General features: G+C 41.1%; 2 pseudogenes; both read left to right on the top strand.

The window, feature by feature from the left end:
• The first annotated feature begins 5,563 nt into the window (after positions 1-5,563).
• On the top strand, positions 5,564-8,602 carry LOC141498886 (huntingtin-interacting protein 1-related protein-like; annotated as a pseudogene).
• A 3,601-nt stretch (positions 8,603-12,203) lies between these two features.
• On the top strand, positions 12,204-13,477 carry LOC141497074 (alpha-enolase pseudogene; annotated as a pseudogene).
• The last annotated feature ends 2,183 nt before the right edge of the window (positions 13,478-15,660 follow it).

Below are 15,660 nucleotides of genomic sequence, written 5' to 3' on the forward strand. Positions count from 1 at the left end.
GTCAAGTGCATAAAACACTGAATTTAGAGTAAGACTTGAGTTCAAATTCTAGTCACTTTCTTAGATTAAAAACAGCCTAATTAGGAGGATAACATAAGTACATGAGATAATTGGAGAAGAAAACAAAGTATAATTAGTCACAAAACTGAACCAATCCAAATTATCTCCTTTCCTTAATATGGATACAAAAATGGCCAACATCATATTTGGTGGTAGCGTGTATTGACTTAGCTTAAATGTTCTTTTTTACAATGAAGAATTCACAAAGAAAGACTTGCATGAACTGATGCAAAGTGAATCGAGCAGAATCAGGAAAACATTGTACACAGTTACAACAACACTGTCTGAAGACCAACTATAAATGACAGCTCTTCTCAGCAACACAATGGTCTAAGATAATTAGAAAGGACTCATTATTGAAAAGACTACCTGCATCCAGATAAAGAACTGATGGACTCCTAATGCAGATTAAAGCATACTTTTTTCACTTATTTCACTAATTTTTTCATTTTTTCCCCCTTTTGTTATGTTCCTTTTTTCACAACTGTGATTAATATAAAAATGTTTTACATTATTGCACATATATAACCTACATCAAAATGCTTGTCATTTTAGGAAGAGGGGAGAGGAAAGAGGAAGGAGAAAAATTTGGAACTCAAAATCTTGCAAAAATGAATGCTAAAAGGTGCCTTTATGTATAATTGGAGGGGAAAATAAAATACTATTAGAAATAAATAGAAAATCAATGACAAAAAAGAGAAGAATTCAGTGGTAATGGTTTCATATATAAAAAGAAAAGGCAACCTTAAAACAGAGTAAATAGTTATAAGTGCTATGGTAAATGAGAAAATGGAGAAAAACATGTGGATTGAGGGTTAGAGCAGGTTTCATAGAGAAAAGGAATCCTGAGTGGAGCTTTGAAAGGTATAGGTAGGTAGTATTAGAGAAATTCATTTGAGTATGGAAAGACAGGAAAGCATATGCAAAGTTATGGAGACAAGAATGAGTACATTGTTAGCAAGTATACTTTAAGGGGATTGGCCTGACTTAGACAAATGGAATTCCATCACCCATAGGCATAGCAAACTTTAAATGTCCAAAACAGAACCTGTTAACCTTTCCCTCATTCCCAAATGGCTCTTTTTCTAAATTTCCCTAGAAGGCACCATCATCTTTTCGACCCCCAAGGCTCACAATTCCAGTTGTCATACTTGACTCCTTACACCCAACTCATGACCAAATTTTGTCATTTCTACCTTCACAATATCTCCTGTATTTATCCTCTGCCTAACATTCACGTGACCATTACCTTAGTTCAGACCCTCGTTACATATCTCCTGAATTATTGCAGTGGTTTTCTGGTTGGTCTCCCTGCCATAAGTCTCTTTTTTTTCTGATTCATTTGTCTAGGGTATAGGTCTGACTTTGTCACACACACACACATACACACTCATACACATACATTAAACTACAATATCTCCTTATTACCCCTAGAATAAAATATAAATTCCTCAGTTTTTCGTTTAAAGCTCTTCACAATCTTCACAATTTTTCCTATTTTTTTTCAGTATCCATATACTTCCTTCCACACACTCAATGGTAAAGTTATGCTATCCTCTTTGCCATTCATCACACAGAACAGTACATCTTCTCTTTCCATATATTTGCATGATTGGTCCTGGGTTTCTGAAATTCTTTTTTTTAAATCTCTGCTTCTTAGGACTCGTGGCCTTCTTCAAGACTCAGCTCAACAGAACCAGGAAAACAATGAACAGAGTAACAGCAACATTTGTGCAATGATCAATTATAAATGATTTACCTCTTCTCAGCAATACGATGATCCAAGAAATTTCAAAAGACTCATGATGGAGTCTGAATGCAGATCAAAGAATACTGTTTTCATTTTCTTCATTTTTCCTTTTATTATATTTCTTCTTTTTTAATTTCTAAAAAGATTTTATTTATTTTGAATTTTACAATTTTCTCCCATTCTTGCTTCTCTCCCCCCCACCCTTCCCACAGAAGACAATTAATCTTTACATTTTTGCCATGCTATATATTGATCTAAATTGAATGTGTCGAGAGAGAGAAATCACATCCTTAAGAAGAAAAAAAATAAAAGAGATAGCAAGATAACATAATAAGATAATGTGTTTTTTTTTTAATTAAAGGTAATAGTCTTTGGTCTTTGTATAAACTCCACAATTCTTTCTCTGGATAGAGATGGTATTCTCCATCACAGAAACCCCAAAATTGTGCCTGATTATTGCACTGATGAAATGAGAAAATCCAGGGGCAGCTAGGTGGCGTAGTGGATAAAGCACTGGCCCTGGAGTCAGGAGTACCTGGGTTCAAATCTGGTCTCAGACACTTAATAATTACCTAGCTGTGTGGCCTTGGGCAAGCCACTTAACCCCATTTGCATTGCAAAAACCTAAAAAAAATGGATGTTAACATCAGTAATCAAAACTGTTTGGTATTGGCTAAGAAATAGAGTGGTGGACCAGTGGAATAGACTAGGTGTAAAAGCAGTAGACGATTACAATAATCTGCTGTTTGAAAAACCCAAAGAGTCCAGCTATTGGGATAAAAAACTCTCTCTTTGATAAAAACTGTTGGGAAAATTGGAAGTTATTATGGAAGAAACTTAGATTAGACCAACACCTCACACCCTTTACCAAGATAAGATCCAAATGGTTACAGGATTTAGACATAAAAAATAATACTATAAGCAAATTAGAAGATCAAGGACTAGTTTACCTTTCAGATCTATGGAAAGGGGAGCAGTTTATAACTAAGGAAGAGCTAGAAAACATCACCAAAAACCAACTAGATGATTTTGATTACATTAAATTAAAAAGCTTCTGCACAGATAAAACCACTATAACCAAGATCAAAAGAAATGCAGTAAATTGGGAAACAATCTTTATTACTAATGATTCTGACAAAGGACTCATTTCTAAAATATACAGAGAACTGAGTCATATTTTTAAAACCAAAAGCCATTTCCCAGTTGACAAATGGTCAAAGGATATGCAAAGGCAATTTACAGATGAGGAGATCAAAGCAATCCATAGCCATATGAAAAATTGCTCTAAAGCATTAATTATTAGAGAAATGCAAATTAAAGCTACTCTGAGGTACCACCTCACACCTCTCAGACTGGCCAATGTGACCAGAAAGGATAATGATGTTTGCTGGAAGGGTTGTGGGAAATCTGGGACACTATTACACTGTTGGTGGAGCTGTGAATTCATCCAACCTTTCTGGAAAGAAATTTCGAACTTTGCCCAAAGGGCAACCCAGCAATACCACTACTGGGTCTATACCCTGAAGAGATCATGAAAAAGGGTAAAAACATCACTTGTACAAAAATATTTATAGCAGCCCTTTTTGTGGTGGCAAAGAATTGGAAATCAAGTGAATGTCCTTCAATTGGGGAATAGCTTAGCAAACTGTGGTATATGTATGTCATGGAACACTATTGTTCTATTAGAAACCAGGAGGGACTGGATTTCAGGGAAGCCTGGAGGAATTTGCATGAGTTGATGTTGAGTGAGATGAGCAGAACCAGAAAAACACTGCATACCCTAACAGCAACATGGGAGTGATGTTCAACCTTGAAGGACTCGCTTATTCCATCAGTGCAACAATCGGGAGCAATATTGGGCTGTCTGCAAAGGAGAGTTCCATCTGTATCCAGATAAAGAGCCGTGGAGTTTTAACGAAGTTTAAGGACAATTCCCTTTAATTTAGAAAAAAAAAACAGATATCTTAAAAAAATGGATGTTAACAATGTCTTTATATGTAACTAGAAAAAGTAAAATACTATTAAAAAAAGACTCAGTTCAAATGACATCTAATGCTTGAGGCCTTTATGAATCCTAATTACCACCACCACCACCACCAGTCCCCTACTCCTTCACCAAGTAGCATGCCTTTCTCCCTTGTATGTACCTATTTCTTTACCTAATATTCCCGCATTAGAATATAAGCTTTTTGAGGATTTTGGTCTAATTTTTACCCCTTTCCATACCTCTAGAACCTATCATAGTGCTTATAAATAATTGATGAATTTCATGTATTGTGACTAATAGATTTCAATAATGATAGATTCCCTCCAGTCTGTTTATGGAAATCTCCAAATATTGGATTTGATAGTGTGGATTTGATACGATAGGCAATAGAGAATAACTGTAGGTTCTTTACAAGTGATATTAGAAAAATTGTATTTTAAGAGGATTAATGCCTCTTCCATTAGGAAGGTTTCCATTGGGAAACCAGCTATGATTCTATTTTATGATAATTCTAATATGAAGTTAGGTTAGAGGAATAATCTTAGAAAGGGAAACAAATATGAAAGACTGCAAATAACAACTGAGTCCCTATTTGATATGACTCACTCCTCTGCTATTCCCAAATTCATGGTATATTTTGGAATAGTTATCTATTCAAAGACAGTAGTGGGATCAGTGCTGATAAATGTTTAACAGCCAGCTCTCTAGGTGGCAGGAGGGAATGTGTGCTACACTTTTCAATTTAAACTGCATTATTAATATTTTCTCCATTACTTTCTTAAATCTAGAACAGGGAGAGGCAAACTACAGTCTTAGGGCAAAGGCTCTATACTTCTTGTTTTTAGATGATGAGCTAAGAATGCATTTTACATTTTTAAGTACAATTAAAATTCTATTTTAGAAATGTAAAAAATATTCTTAGTTCTCTGGGCCTACAAATAGGCCATCAGCTAGATTTAGTGTGTGGGAAAGCATTGTTTTCTGATCCCTAGTCTAGACAATAAATTTGTAACATTTGCATATTTCTGAGATACACATGCTTACAATGAAAATTAATCATAAATTCTCAGAGCTGTGCCCACAACATCTCTGTAAAACCAAACCCCATCAATGAATATTTAATTCTGGACTGTCATATGACCCATGAAATTCAAAGAAAAATAATTTCATCAATTAAAAAATAATAGCAAGGTAAATGACAAAGAAAAATAACTTATACAGGTAGTGGCATAAACTTCTCCCAGATTCCAATGTTGCCAGGGAGGGGGATAGGATAATTGATCTTCCTAAGCTCGCATCCCAGTCAAAACACCCTTTCATGTCTCTGTTGGGTCAGTTTCTCAGCAAATCAGTGAATCTCCAGCCCCTCCCCCAAGACCAAACTAATGCTCCATTCTGTTTCAGAAATCACTATCTGCTGCTCTCCCATAAAGCAATTGTCCTCTACAGCTGAATGATTCTGTACTGGACTGATTTTCCTTTGAGGTGATGCTGTACCCTGCAGATAATGCTTTCTTCCCCTACTGAACTATTGTCATTTTCTGGAAGGTTTCTTTGGTAGGTGAGAGTTTTTGTACTCAAAATGAGTGCTCTCACACTTTTGAGGCTTTTACATTTCCATCATGGCCCTGATAGTGCAAAGATCACATAAATTATCCTGGAGTATCACTCAGCAAAAGGCACTTTTGAGTCATGATGCACTCAGGGTCGAAGCAGGTCAGCACTTTCCTGGTTGGTGAGGGCCAGGGGAGCTGGGATGGGGGAGGATGGATACTATCAAGAACTTCCAGCTGAGCCTTGGGCAAGTCACTGAACCCTGATTGCCTTCCCTTCCAGGGTCATCTCCAGTTGTCCTGATTCATAACTGGCCATTGGACCCAAATGACTCTGGAGGAAAAGGTGAGGCTGATAACTTAGCATAGCATCCCACTCACTCAAATTCAATTCACATGCTTGTCATGGCTGAGCCATGTTGAGCCATACATAGCCTGAAGGCCCAGCAGGAGCCATTTGACTAGACACAAGCTATCAGCTTAAGCAAAGCCATCAACATTCAGGAAGCTCCAGTGAAGGAGAAGCTGAATCATTCTTGAGACCTACCATGAGAAGGGGGCCTGCCCCTTCCCAGCAGCTCCATCCTTAGCTGGAAGTTCTGTCACATTTTCCATAAAGTCCTTTGTGATAGAAAGTCCAGCATTTTCCATGATTGCCAAAGGTATCAGAGCAATATTTGGGAGATTGGAGATCTGTGGGGTCACCTATATGACTGCTATGGATATCTCATGACCATTTACACTAAACTTCTGCTGACTAAGATCTCCTTCCATCTAAATATCCACAATTTCCATTGGCCTGGAGGTAACTGATGAAGTGCTGGAAAAGGTAGCTTGGACAGATATCAATAATGAGATAATGAGTTCACCCTGGAGATGTTTGCTTATATGGACTGTGAGCTGAAAATCTAGGAATCAGTCTTCCTACAGCTCAACACTACCATCACTGTATCTCAGATGGCATTGGAGCAATGCCACCTGCCCCCCCATCCTGGTGATCCAGAACTGCAGCTACCTCTACCATTTATAAGCAGATGTTTGGGCCACCCAATGGCACAGTTATAATAATAATGTTTGTCCTTCATTTTCAAAGACTACCATGACATCAGGGAATTGATGCCATGACAAGCATGTGAATTGAATTTGAGTGAGGGGGATGCTGTGCTAGGTCATCAGCCTCACTTTTTCCTCCAGAGTCATCTGGGTCCAGTGGTCAGTTATGAATCAGGACAACTGAAGATGGTCCTGGAAGGGAGGGCAATCAGGGTTCAGTGACTTGCTCAAGGTCACACAACTAGTAAGTGGCAAGTGTCTGAGGCTGGATTGGAACTTTCATCCTCCTGAATCCAGAGCCAGTGCTCTATCCACTGTGCCACCCATCAGCCCTAGGACACAGTAAAGGATGATAGGGATGTTCAGATTGAGAACCTAAAGAGGGAGGTCAAGATGCTCCGAGTTGAGCTGGACAAGGTCAAGCTAGAGGCTTTGACACACAGCTAAAAAGACAGGTGAACGGCCTGGAGGCTCAGCTGGAGGAGCAGCACCAGCAGAAGCAGAAGGCTCTGTTGGACACCGAGAAGCTGAGGAAGGCCAGGCTGGAATAGGAGTGGACCCAGGGCCTATATCAGGAGGCCAAGAAGAAGGCCAGTACCACCTGGCCCATACACCAAGTTGAAGGAGAAACACGACTAGGCACATCAACATCCATGCTGAATTACTCAGAAAGAACAAGGACACGGCCAAGCAGCTGACCATCATCACCCAGCAGAGCCAGGAGGAGGATCTCCCGTGTGAAGGAGCAGCTGGCCTTCCAGATGGAGCAAGTGAAGCGTGAGTGGAGATGAAGGTAGAGGACCGGAGTTCCCAGCTGGAGACGCTAAAGAGAGAGTGGGAGGCCAAACCGGAGAGCTGGTCCAGGTCCGGGAGAGCTGAGCCACAAGGAGAAGAGGGTCCGGGCTGAGCTCCCAGCTCTGAGCAGCCCCGCGGGGGCCGGGGGCCGGGGGCCGGGGGCCGGGGGCCGGGGGCCGGGGGCCGGAGCGGAGCCTTGGACATCGCGAGCTGCAGGAGAACTGGCGGCGATGAGCCGCCCTCAGTGCTCGCGGCCGTGATGGAGGCAGGGAGCACCTGAGGGGCGCGGGAGCAAGCTGGAGGACCCCTGCCCTGCGCAGCTCTGCAGAGGACTCAGTGAGCTGGGCCGGGCCGCCCTGGATGCCCGGACTGCCCCGAGGAGGGGCAGAGGAAGGACGTGGCCTCCATGACGGACTCCTCACCTGGCCACAGACCTCACCTGGCAGCCGCCTCGCATCTGGCTCCCACGGATCCTGCTGCCCAGGACAGGCCACCCCGAGCCGGAGGAGCCAGGGAACCTTCTAGCAAAGACAGGAGTTGAAGGCCAAAGGCAAGAAGAGCTCGGGCATCTGGTGGCCACCACCTGGGCCATGCAACAAACTGAGGATATGATGAACCAGGTCCGGCGTGAAGCTGGTCAGCTCCTGCGCGGGCCTCATGAAGGCCGTCCGACTGCGGGGGAGGCCGTCCACCAGCCTGCCATTGAGGAGAGTGTCAGGGGGGCAGCAACGCAGGAGGAATTCTACGCCAAGAACTCCCCGGGACCCAAGGCCCTCCTCTCAGCATCCCAGGCTGTGGACTGGGGAGCCACCCAACTGGAGGGGTGGGCTGAAGAGGCCGTCCTGCACACCTGGAGCTCATTGTCCACTCCTAGGAGAGCACGGATAACAGCCCAGCTAGTGTCTACTTCTAAAACATCTCAACCCAGAAAGTTTCCCAAGCCAGAATCCTTCAGGAGAGACACATTTTAAAAAATATGTAGTTATGTCTTTTCTCTACTGTTATATATTCACTGTTTTGGGGTGGGGCGCTGCATTATTGGTAGGGATGCTTTGGGTAAAAGTTGACAAAACTTTTGGGAATCTGAGCAGACTTTAGGACTGCTCCCCGTGGGAGAATGGAGCTGGCTGCAAAAGTGGCTGCCTCCAACAAGTCAGGCCCGGAGAGGATCAAAAACAGACACCATGGATTTCTCAGGACGAGAGAGAAACTCAGGTGAAGGTGTTGGAGCTGGAGAAGACACTGGAGAACAGCAGGATGCGGCTGGAGGAGCTTCAGATGAGATCTTTCACCCTGGTTAGGGTGCTCGACCAGCCTGTGGAGGAGGCAGTTCAGCCTGTCCTGGCCAGCCCTCGACATGGTATCCTGAAGAAGGCCCCACTAGCTCAGAAGCCCACCTCATGAAGGCGGATGGCATCTATCAGGCCCAGCTTGTGAAGTCCTAAGAGAACTCAGCTTTTACTCTGAAGAGAAATCAGGCTGAGAGAACCCCTGAAAATGGGAAGGCTCCCTCTTAGCTCCCCTTTACCCAAAAGACCAAGGAGACATTTCCCTCCTACCCCCTAATCTCCAGGCCCTGGGGGTGAGGAAGAAAAGTGGATGCCAGAGCCAGGAGAGATTTGTGTTTTAAACAAATCCCAGATGGATTTCTCCATTTGCTGTGGCATCTTTTCCACCCCTAGTGACTCTGAAGCCCTGATGTACCATTCACTTAATGGGCTCCATGTGATCAAGGGACTGGGAGCAGACTAAGGACTTTGATGTCTCTAGATCCTGTGAGTGGCTCAAGAGATCATTTCTCCACCCAAGATGAGATTCTTTATTTTTCTGCAATAAGAAAAATTTCTTGACCCAGCAAGTTTCCCAAGCCTGAATCCTTCAGAAGAGATACATTTTTAAAACATGTAGTTACATCTTTTCTCTACTGTTTTGTATTTAATGTTTTGAGGGGGGAAGCCCTGCATTATTGGTAGGAGATGCTTTGGGGAGGGCCTGGCCCTTTCTTGGGACTCTGAATCTGTGATAATGGCTTACTGGGGAGGAATAAAAATTGAACAAAAAAAAAGGAAAGTAAAAGGCAGTCTTCCTTCTGCCACATTAGCTCTTCATGGCCAAAGTGGCATTGTCCTGAGAGAGAATTTGGCTAAAGATGAAACAAGAAAAGGAGTGACCAAGAGATATATCCAACATACATGACCCCTGGACAAAATGTCTCCTTGCTTATAGTCTCTAAGGAGTTTGCATGTATGTGTTTACTATAGAAAGAGGGTCTTTAACAAATGGTAAGCATGTTATGTAAGTCAGTGGGGCTTAATTTAATATGAATATGTAAATTATAATTCCCAGAATGGAGATATAAAAAATTATAGTATATGTATCAGAATGAGGAAGAATTGTACTGAGACTGATAGCAAAGATTGAACTGAGGTTAGAGAGAAGAGGAGAGGGAAGGAGCAAGTTTTTTTAAAGTACCTGTTATATGGAAGTCATTGTGCTAAACCATTTTAAAAATGATCTTGTTTGATCCTCACAACAACTGGGGTGGAGTAGGTGCTATTATATCCTCATTTTACAGATGAGGAAATTGAGCCAAATGAAAGTCAAGTGATTTCCACAGGGTCATACAACTAGTAAGTGTATGAGGCCAGATTTGAACTTAGATTGTCCTGACTCAGGACCAGCACTCTAACCACTGTGTCACCAGGCAAGGAAACAATTAAAATTGAAAAAAAAAGCAACAGAGAAATAACAATAAAATACTTCATTAAGTCCAAGACTAAGAGACTTCCAGAAGCCTGTTGATACTCTAAACAGGGATAATATAGGGAGATGAAAACCACCACATATGGGTAGCCTGAGCCATAACAAACAACGGTGGGACGTAGGTCCAGTGCATCACCTGGGCAGCCCTTACTAGCACCATACTGACACAGGGCCAGTGCAGTGCCCAGGAAGCCTCCAAAGGAACCAAGCTGGGCCAGATCAGCACCCAAGCAGCACAAGAAGCAGGAATCTTGCAAAAGACCTTCAACCAGTGACATCTATAATATCTTGCTAAGATCTGTCAGAGGATTGAGAAAGAAAAAAGATACAAAGAATAAAAAAAGAGTCAGACTAATGTTGGGCCAATAGAACAGGGAATCCAAAGCTGGGAATCTTGCCGACAATGAAGATCAGTCCAATCACCAAACAGCAGTAACTTCAGATTACAGAGGAGGAAAAAGTCAGGCAGGAACTGCCTGTACTAAAGTCTTAATCCAGAAAATGAAGTTAGGGATATGAATAAAGTAGAAGAAAATTCCAAATAAAATGAAGAAAATCATAAATTAAGAAAAGCATGAGGGTAGCTGGGTGGTGCAGTGGATTCTGAAATCAGGAGGAACTGGATTCAAATGTGACCTCAGACACATGATGTTTACTAAACTGTGTGACCTTGGACAAGTCACTTAATTCCATAGCCTCACAAAAACAAATAAACAATAACAAAAAAAAAAGCATGAGAAATAAACCCAGAATAAATACAAGTACCTCAAGAACAAGTGAGACGGGGGTGGCTAGGTGGCTAGTGGATAAAGCACTGGCCTTGGAGTCAGGAGTACCTGGGTTCAAATCCAGTTTTAGACACTTAATAATTACCTAGCTGTGTGGCCTTAGGCAAGCCACTTAACCCCATTTGCCTTGCCAAAAAAAAACCCTAAAAAAAAAAAAAGAACAAGTGAGACCTCAAGAACAGAATAGCTTGGCTATGTGACCTCCAAGAATGGCAAGAAATGAAAAAATAAAATTAGTGAACTTGAGGAAAAATAGTAAAAGGAGATTAAACAGTTTAGAAGAGAAGGCAAAAAAAAAAATTTAAATAAAAAAATTTAAAAAAGAAGAGAAGGTAGAAAATTTTGTCCATGTAGTGAACTCTCTGAAAAATAGAAGTGGGCAAAAAAAAGAGATTTTGTGTTTTAAACAAATCCCAGATGGATTTCTCCATTTGCTGTAGAACAAGGTTAAAAGACAAAAAAATAAAATAAAAGAATGTGTAAGGTAGCTAGTTTTCGAAATAATTGACCTGAAAAAATAGTTGAGGAAATATAATTTAGTAATTATCAGACTCCCTAAAATCTATGATGAAATAAAAAACTTGGATACCATATTTCAAAAATATCATACATGAAAATTGTCCAGATATATTAGAACTAGAGGGGAAAGTAAAAATAGAAGAAAAAAATCCACTCAGTAACTCCTAAAAGAAATACCAAAATGAAAGCTCTCAGGAAGGTCATAGTCAAAATCCACAGCATCTAAATCAAAGAAAAGTTGTCTCAAACAGTCAGAAATAAAGGCTTCAATTAGCAAGAAATCACAGTGAAGGACACACAACACTATGCTGCAGTGATATTAATGGAGAGAAGACCATGGAACACAATATTCCAAAAAAATAAGAAAGGGCTTAAAACCAAGAATACTTCTCCCTGAAAAATAAATATAATCCTATGGAGTAAATGGAACTTTAACAGAGAACTTTTGAGTTTCAGACACTCCTGATGAAAAGACTAGAGTTGGGGGGGGGGGGCAGCTACATTGCACAGTGGTTAGAGCAGCAGCCCTGGAGTCAAGAGGACCTGAGTTTGAATCTGGCCCCAGATACTTAATACTAGCTATATGACCTTGGGCAAATCATTTAACCTCATTGCCCCATAAAACCCTGTCCCCCCAAAAAAGAAAAGACCAGGATTAGGTAGACTACAATAAAATAAACATTTATTAAATGCCAAGCACTGTGCTGAAAGCTGGAATACAAAAAGAAAAAAACAATTCCTGCCTTCAAGGAGATTTAATAAGAGAAGACACGCAAAAGAAAGTTGGAAAGGGGGTGGGGGAAGGATGGCAAAGAAATATTACATTCCTTGGATTTCAAACCAAGCATAGTTACTGATGGAAAGTAGAAAGTTATCTGGACCCTCTGCCTCTGTTCTCTGAATCCAGTGGAGCAATCCCCATCCAGAAATTCAACATGTTGATTTTGAAGATCATTGCAAGAGAGATCTTTGACTCTTGTGGAAACTCCACCGTTGAAGTTGATCTCTGCACTTCAAAAGGTCTCTTCAGAGCTGTTGTGCCCAGTGGAGCTCCCAGACAATGATAAGACCTGCTATATGGGAAAGGTGTCTCAAAAGCAGCTGAGCACATCAATAAAACTATTGCCCCAACCCTGATTATCAAGAAACTGAATGTTGTTGAACAGGAGAAGATTGACAAATTGATGATAGAAATGAACAGCTCTGAGAATAAATCTAAATTTGGAGCAAATGCCATATTGGGAGTGTCTCTGGCTGTTTGTAAGGCTGGAGCTGCAGAGAAAGGTGTCTCCTTGTTCCACCATATTACTGATCTTGTAGGCAATGAAGCAGTCATCCTGTCAGTTCCCATCTTCAATGTGATCAATGGTGGCTTCCATGCTGGTAACAAGCTAGCAATGCAGGAGTTCATGATCCTTTCTACTGGAGCATCAAACGTCAAGGAAGCCATGCATGTTGGAACTGAGGTCTACTACAACCTGAAGAACGTGATTAAGAAGAAATATGGACAGGATGCCACCAATGTAGAAAATGAGGGTGGCTTTGTTCCTAACATCCTGGAGAATAAAGAAGCTCTGGAGCTGCTGAAGGAAGCGATTGGCAAGGCTGGCTATATTGACAAGGTTGTAATTGGTATGGATGTTGCTGCCTCTGAATTCTTCTGGTCTGGGAAATATGACTTGGACTTCAAGTCTCCTGATGATCCCAACAGATATATCTCACCTGCTGAGCTTAGGGACCTTTCAAAGAACTTCATCAGGGACTATCCAGTGGTGTCTATTGAAAATCTCTTTGACCAGGATGATTGGGCAGCTTGGAAGAATTTTACTGAAACTGCAGGCATCCAGGTTGTAGGGGATGATCTCACAGTGACTAATCCTAGAAGCATTGAAAAGGCTGTGAATGAGAAAGCTTTCAACTGCCTCCTGCTCAAAGTGACCAGATTGGCTCCATGACCAAATCTCTCCAGGTGTACAAGCTGGCCCAGTCCAATGGGTGGGGAGTAATGGGTTCCCATCATTCTGGGGAGACTGAAGATGCCTTCATTGCAGACCTGGTGGTGGGTCTCTGCACTGGGCAGATCAAGACTGGGTCCCCCTGCCAATCTGAGCATTTGGCCAAGTATAACCAACCTCTCAGAATTGAGGAAGAGCTGATCAGCAAGGCTAAATTCACTGGAAGGAACTTCAGAAACCCTCATGCTAAGTAAGCTCCATGAAGCCTCAGAGTTAGTAGGTGACAGTCATCTCTGTAGAAGTCCTTCTCCAAAGAATGGGCAGCATCAAGCAGTAGACCAGTTTTGTTTTGGGGATGAGAGCTCTGCTATGTAACTCCACCCCTCTTTCTTCCACCTTTCTGTGTTGTTCTCACTGCTTCTTTTGAACTGTCTTATCAGAGACTGTACCTGATTATTTGGTCCTTTATTGGAAGACCTTATCTTGTGACTGGACTAGAATGATTTGTTCTCACCCCTACCCCCAGTGTTGATGTGCAGAGTCATATACTTGTGATGCAACCCCAACAAGCCCACAGGCCAGATCCTTTAGTGGCTTCTATGTGCAGAATAAAAGTATTCAGTAATCCACTAGGAAAAAAAAAGGAAGTTATCTGGAGAGTCCAAATCCAGCCATGTATAGAAGAAAGTTTTGGGAGGAGGTTAATATTTCACCCTCCAGGCCTTCAAAGGAGAGAGGCTGAGGAAGATGGGAAGGTGCTGAGTATGCAGAACTGAGTGTGCAGAATGATGGTGAGATTTTAGGCAATCAAGTTTTCCTGATAGGGTCATCATGTTCCTTGTAGTTCAAACCAAACAGAGCTGCAGATGGAAATTGGAGAGGGTAGGAAATTGGAGAGGGTAGATTCATGGAAATGCAAAAAGGAAAGACAAGAGAAACCTTGAAAAGGTAAATACATTTGAGCAATTGGAAGTTACTAAATGATGATGAAGTTCTAATTAGTGAAGAATTCTAATAGTGAGAAAATAGATATGTCCATTGATAATCCAACTGTTTTCTAAGGTGGCAGAGAAAAAGTTTTTTAAAAAGGACAAAAACAGCACCTAAGGATGATTTTGTTCATTTTAAGGGAAAATAAAGATGGGAGGAGGGGCAGCTAGGTGACACAATGAATAGAACACCGGCCTGGGGCCAGGAGGACCTAAGTTCAAATCTGGCCTCAGACACTTAATAATTGTCTAGCTGTGTGACCTTGGGCAAGTCACTTAACCCCACTGCCTTGCCAAAAAAAATAATAATAATGATAGCATTCTCACCTTTCCAATAATTTAGCAAATAGGTATATGTACTTTGTGTGTTATGAAAAAAGAATACCTGAACTAATCAGGGAATCAAGGCAGAAACCTGTTAATGAGCAAGGGCAGAAATCTGCCAAATAATAAAAGTAACCACCTCCTAGAGTTGTGAGGCTCAAATGAGAGAAAAAGGGGATGAATGTATTATTTTTATAATTAGAGTATTCAAAAAGAAGATGACTTCTTTTTTTTAGGCTTTTGCAAGGCAAATGGGGTTAAGTGGCTTGCCCAAGGCCACACAGCTAGGTAATTAGTGTCTGAGGTTGGATTTGAACTCAGGTACTCCTGATTCCAGGGCCGGCGCTCTATCCACTGTGCCACCTAGCCGCCCCTTCTTTGAAGATTTTAAAGTTCATAGTTCAACAATATCAAAAATGAAAGAAAATCAGAAATTGAGTATCAATTTCTCAGCCTTAAATTCCAAATAAAAAGCCTATTGCAAAAATTCTTTTGAGTAGGACTGACCTCACTTATGAATAATTCTGTTTATCCACAATCTAATCCACCAGAAAATTCAGAAAGACCAGTTTTTTTTGCAGTCTTTACCATGATGATTGATATTTAAAATTATACAATTCAGTTTGAATTCCTACAATTCACAAGGCACTGACATTTAAATTGTATATGCCCATTTGTAGATGACATAGATTGACTCACAATCTGTAACTTTAGAGAATGCACTGAATGAGATCCTTAATGACTCAAGAGTTCCATTTAACTTTACACATAGGAAAAAAGGAGTTGAAAAATATTTATTGTCTAGTCATGGGGTTGGATGGCCAACCCATAGAACTGATTGAATGATCTCTTGGGTCCTGAAAATGTAGAATATTTAAGAGGAAGAAGATGGATTGACTTGCCTTAGAAAAACTAGTGCTTTTAATTAACCCAAGCATTTATCTGTAACAAAAACAACAATAATCCTCCATTGATGATACATGGTTATGTCATATTAATTAGTATCCAATATCACAGCCACCACGAATTAAAGTTGTGAATTATCCAAAGTGCTATAGGGTCATTAGGATAATATATCATATTAACAGTAGGCATATCTGGTGGATATATCAGTTGGTTCTGGA

The sequence above is a fragment of the Macrotis lagotis genome, chromosome X (genome assembly GCF_037893015.1).
Source record: "Macrotis lagotis isolate mMagLag1 chromosome X, bilby.v1.9.chrom.fasta, whole genome shotgun sequence".
Taxonomy (NCBI): Eukaryota; Metazoa; Chordata; class Mammalia; order Peramelemorphia; family Peramelidae; genus Macrotis; species Macrotis lagotis.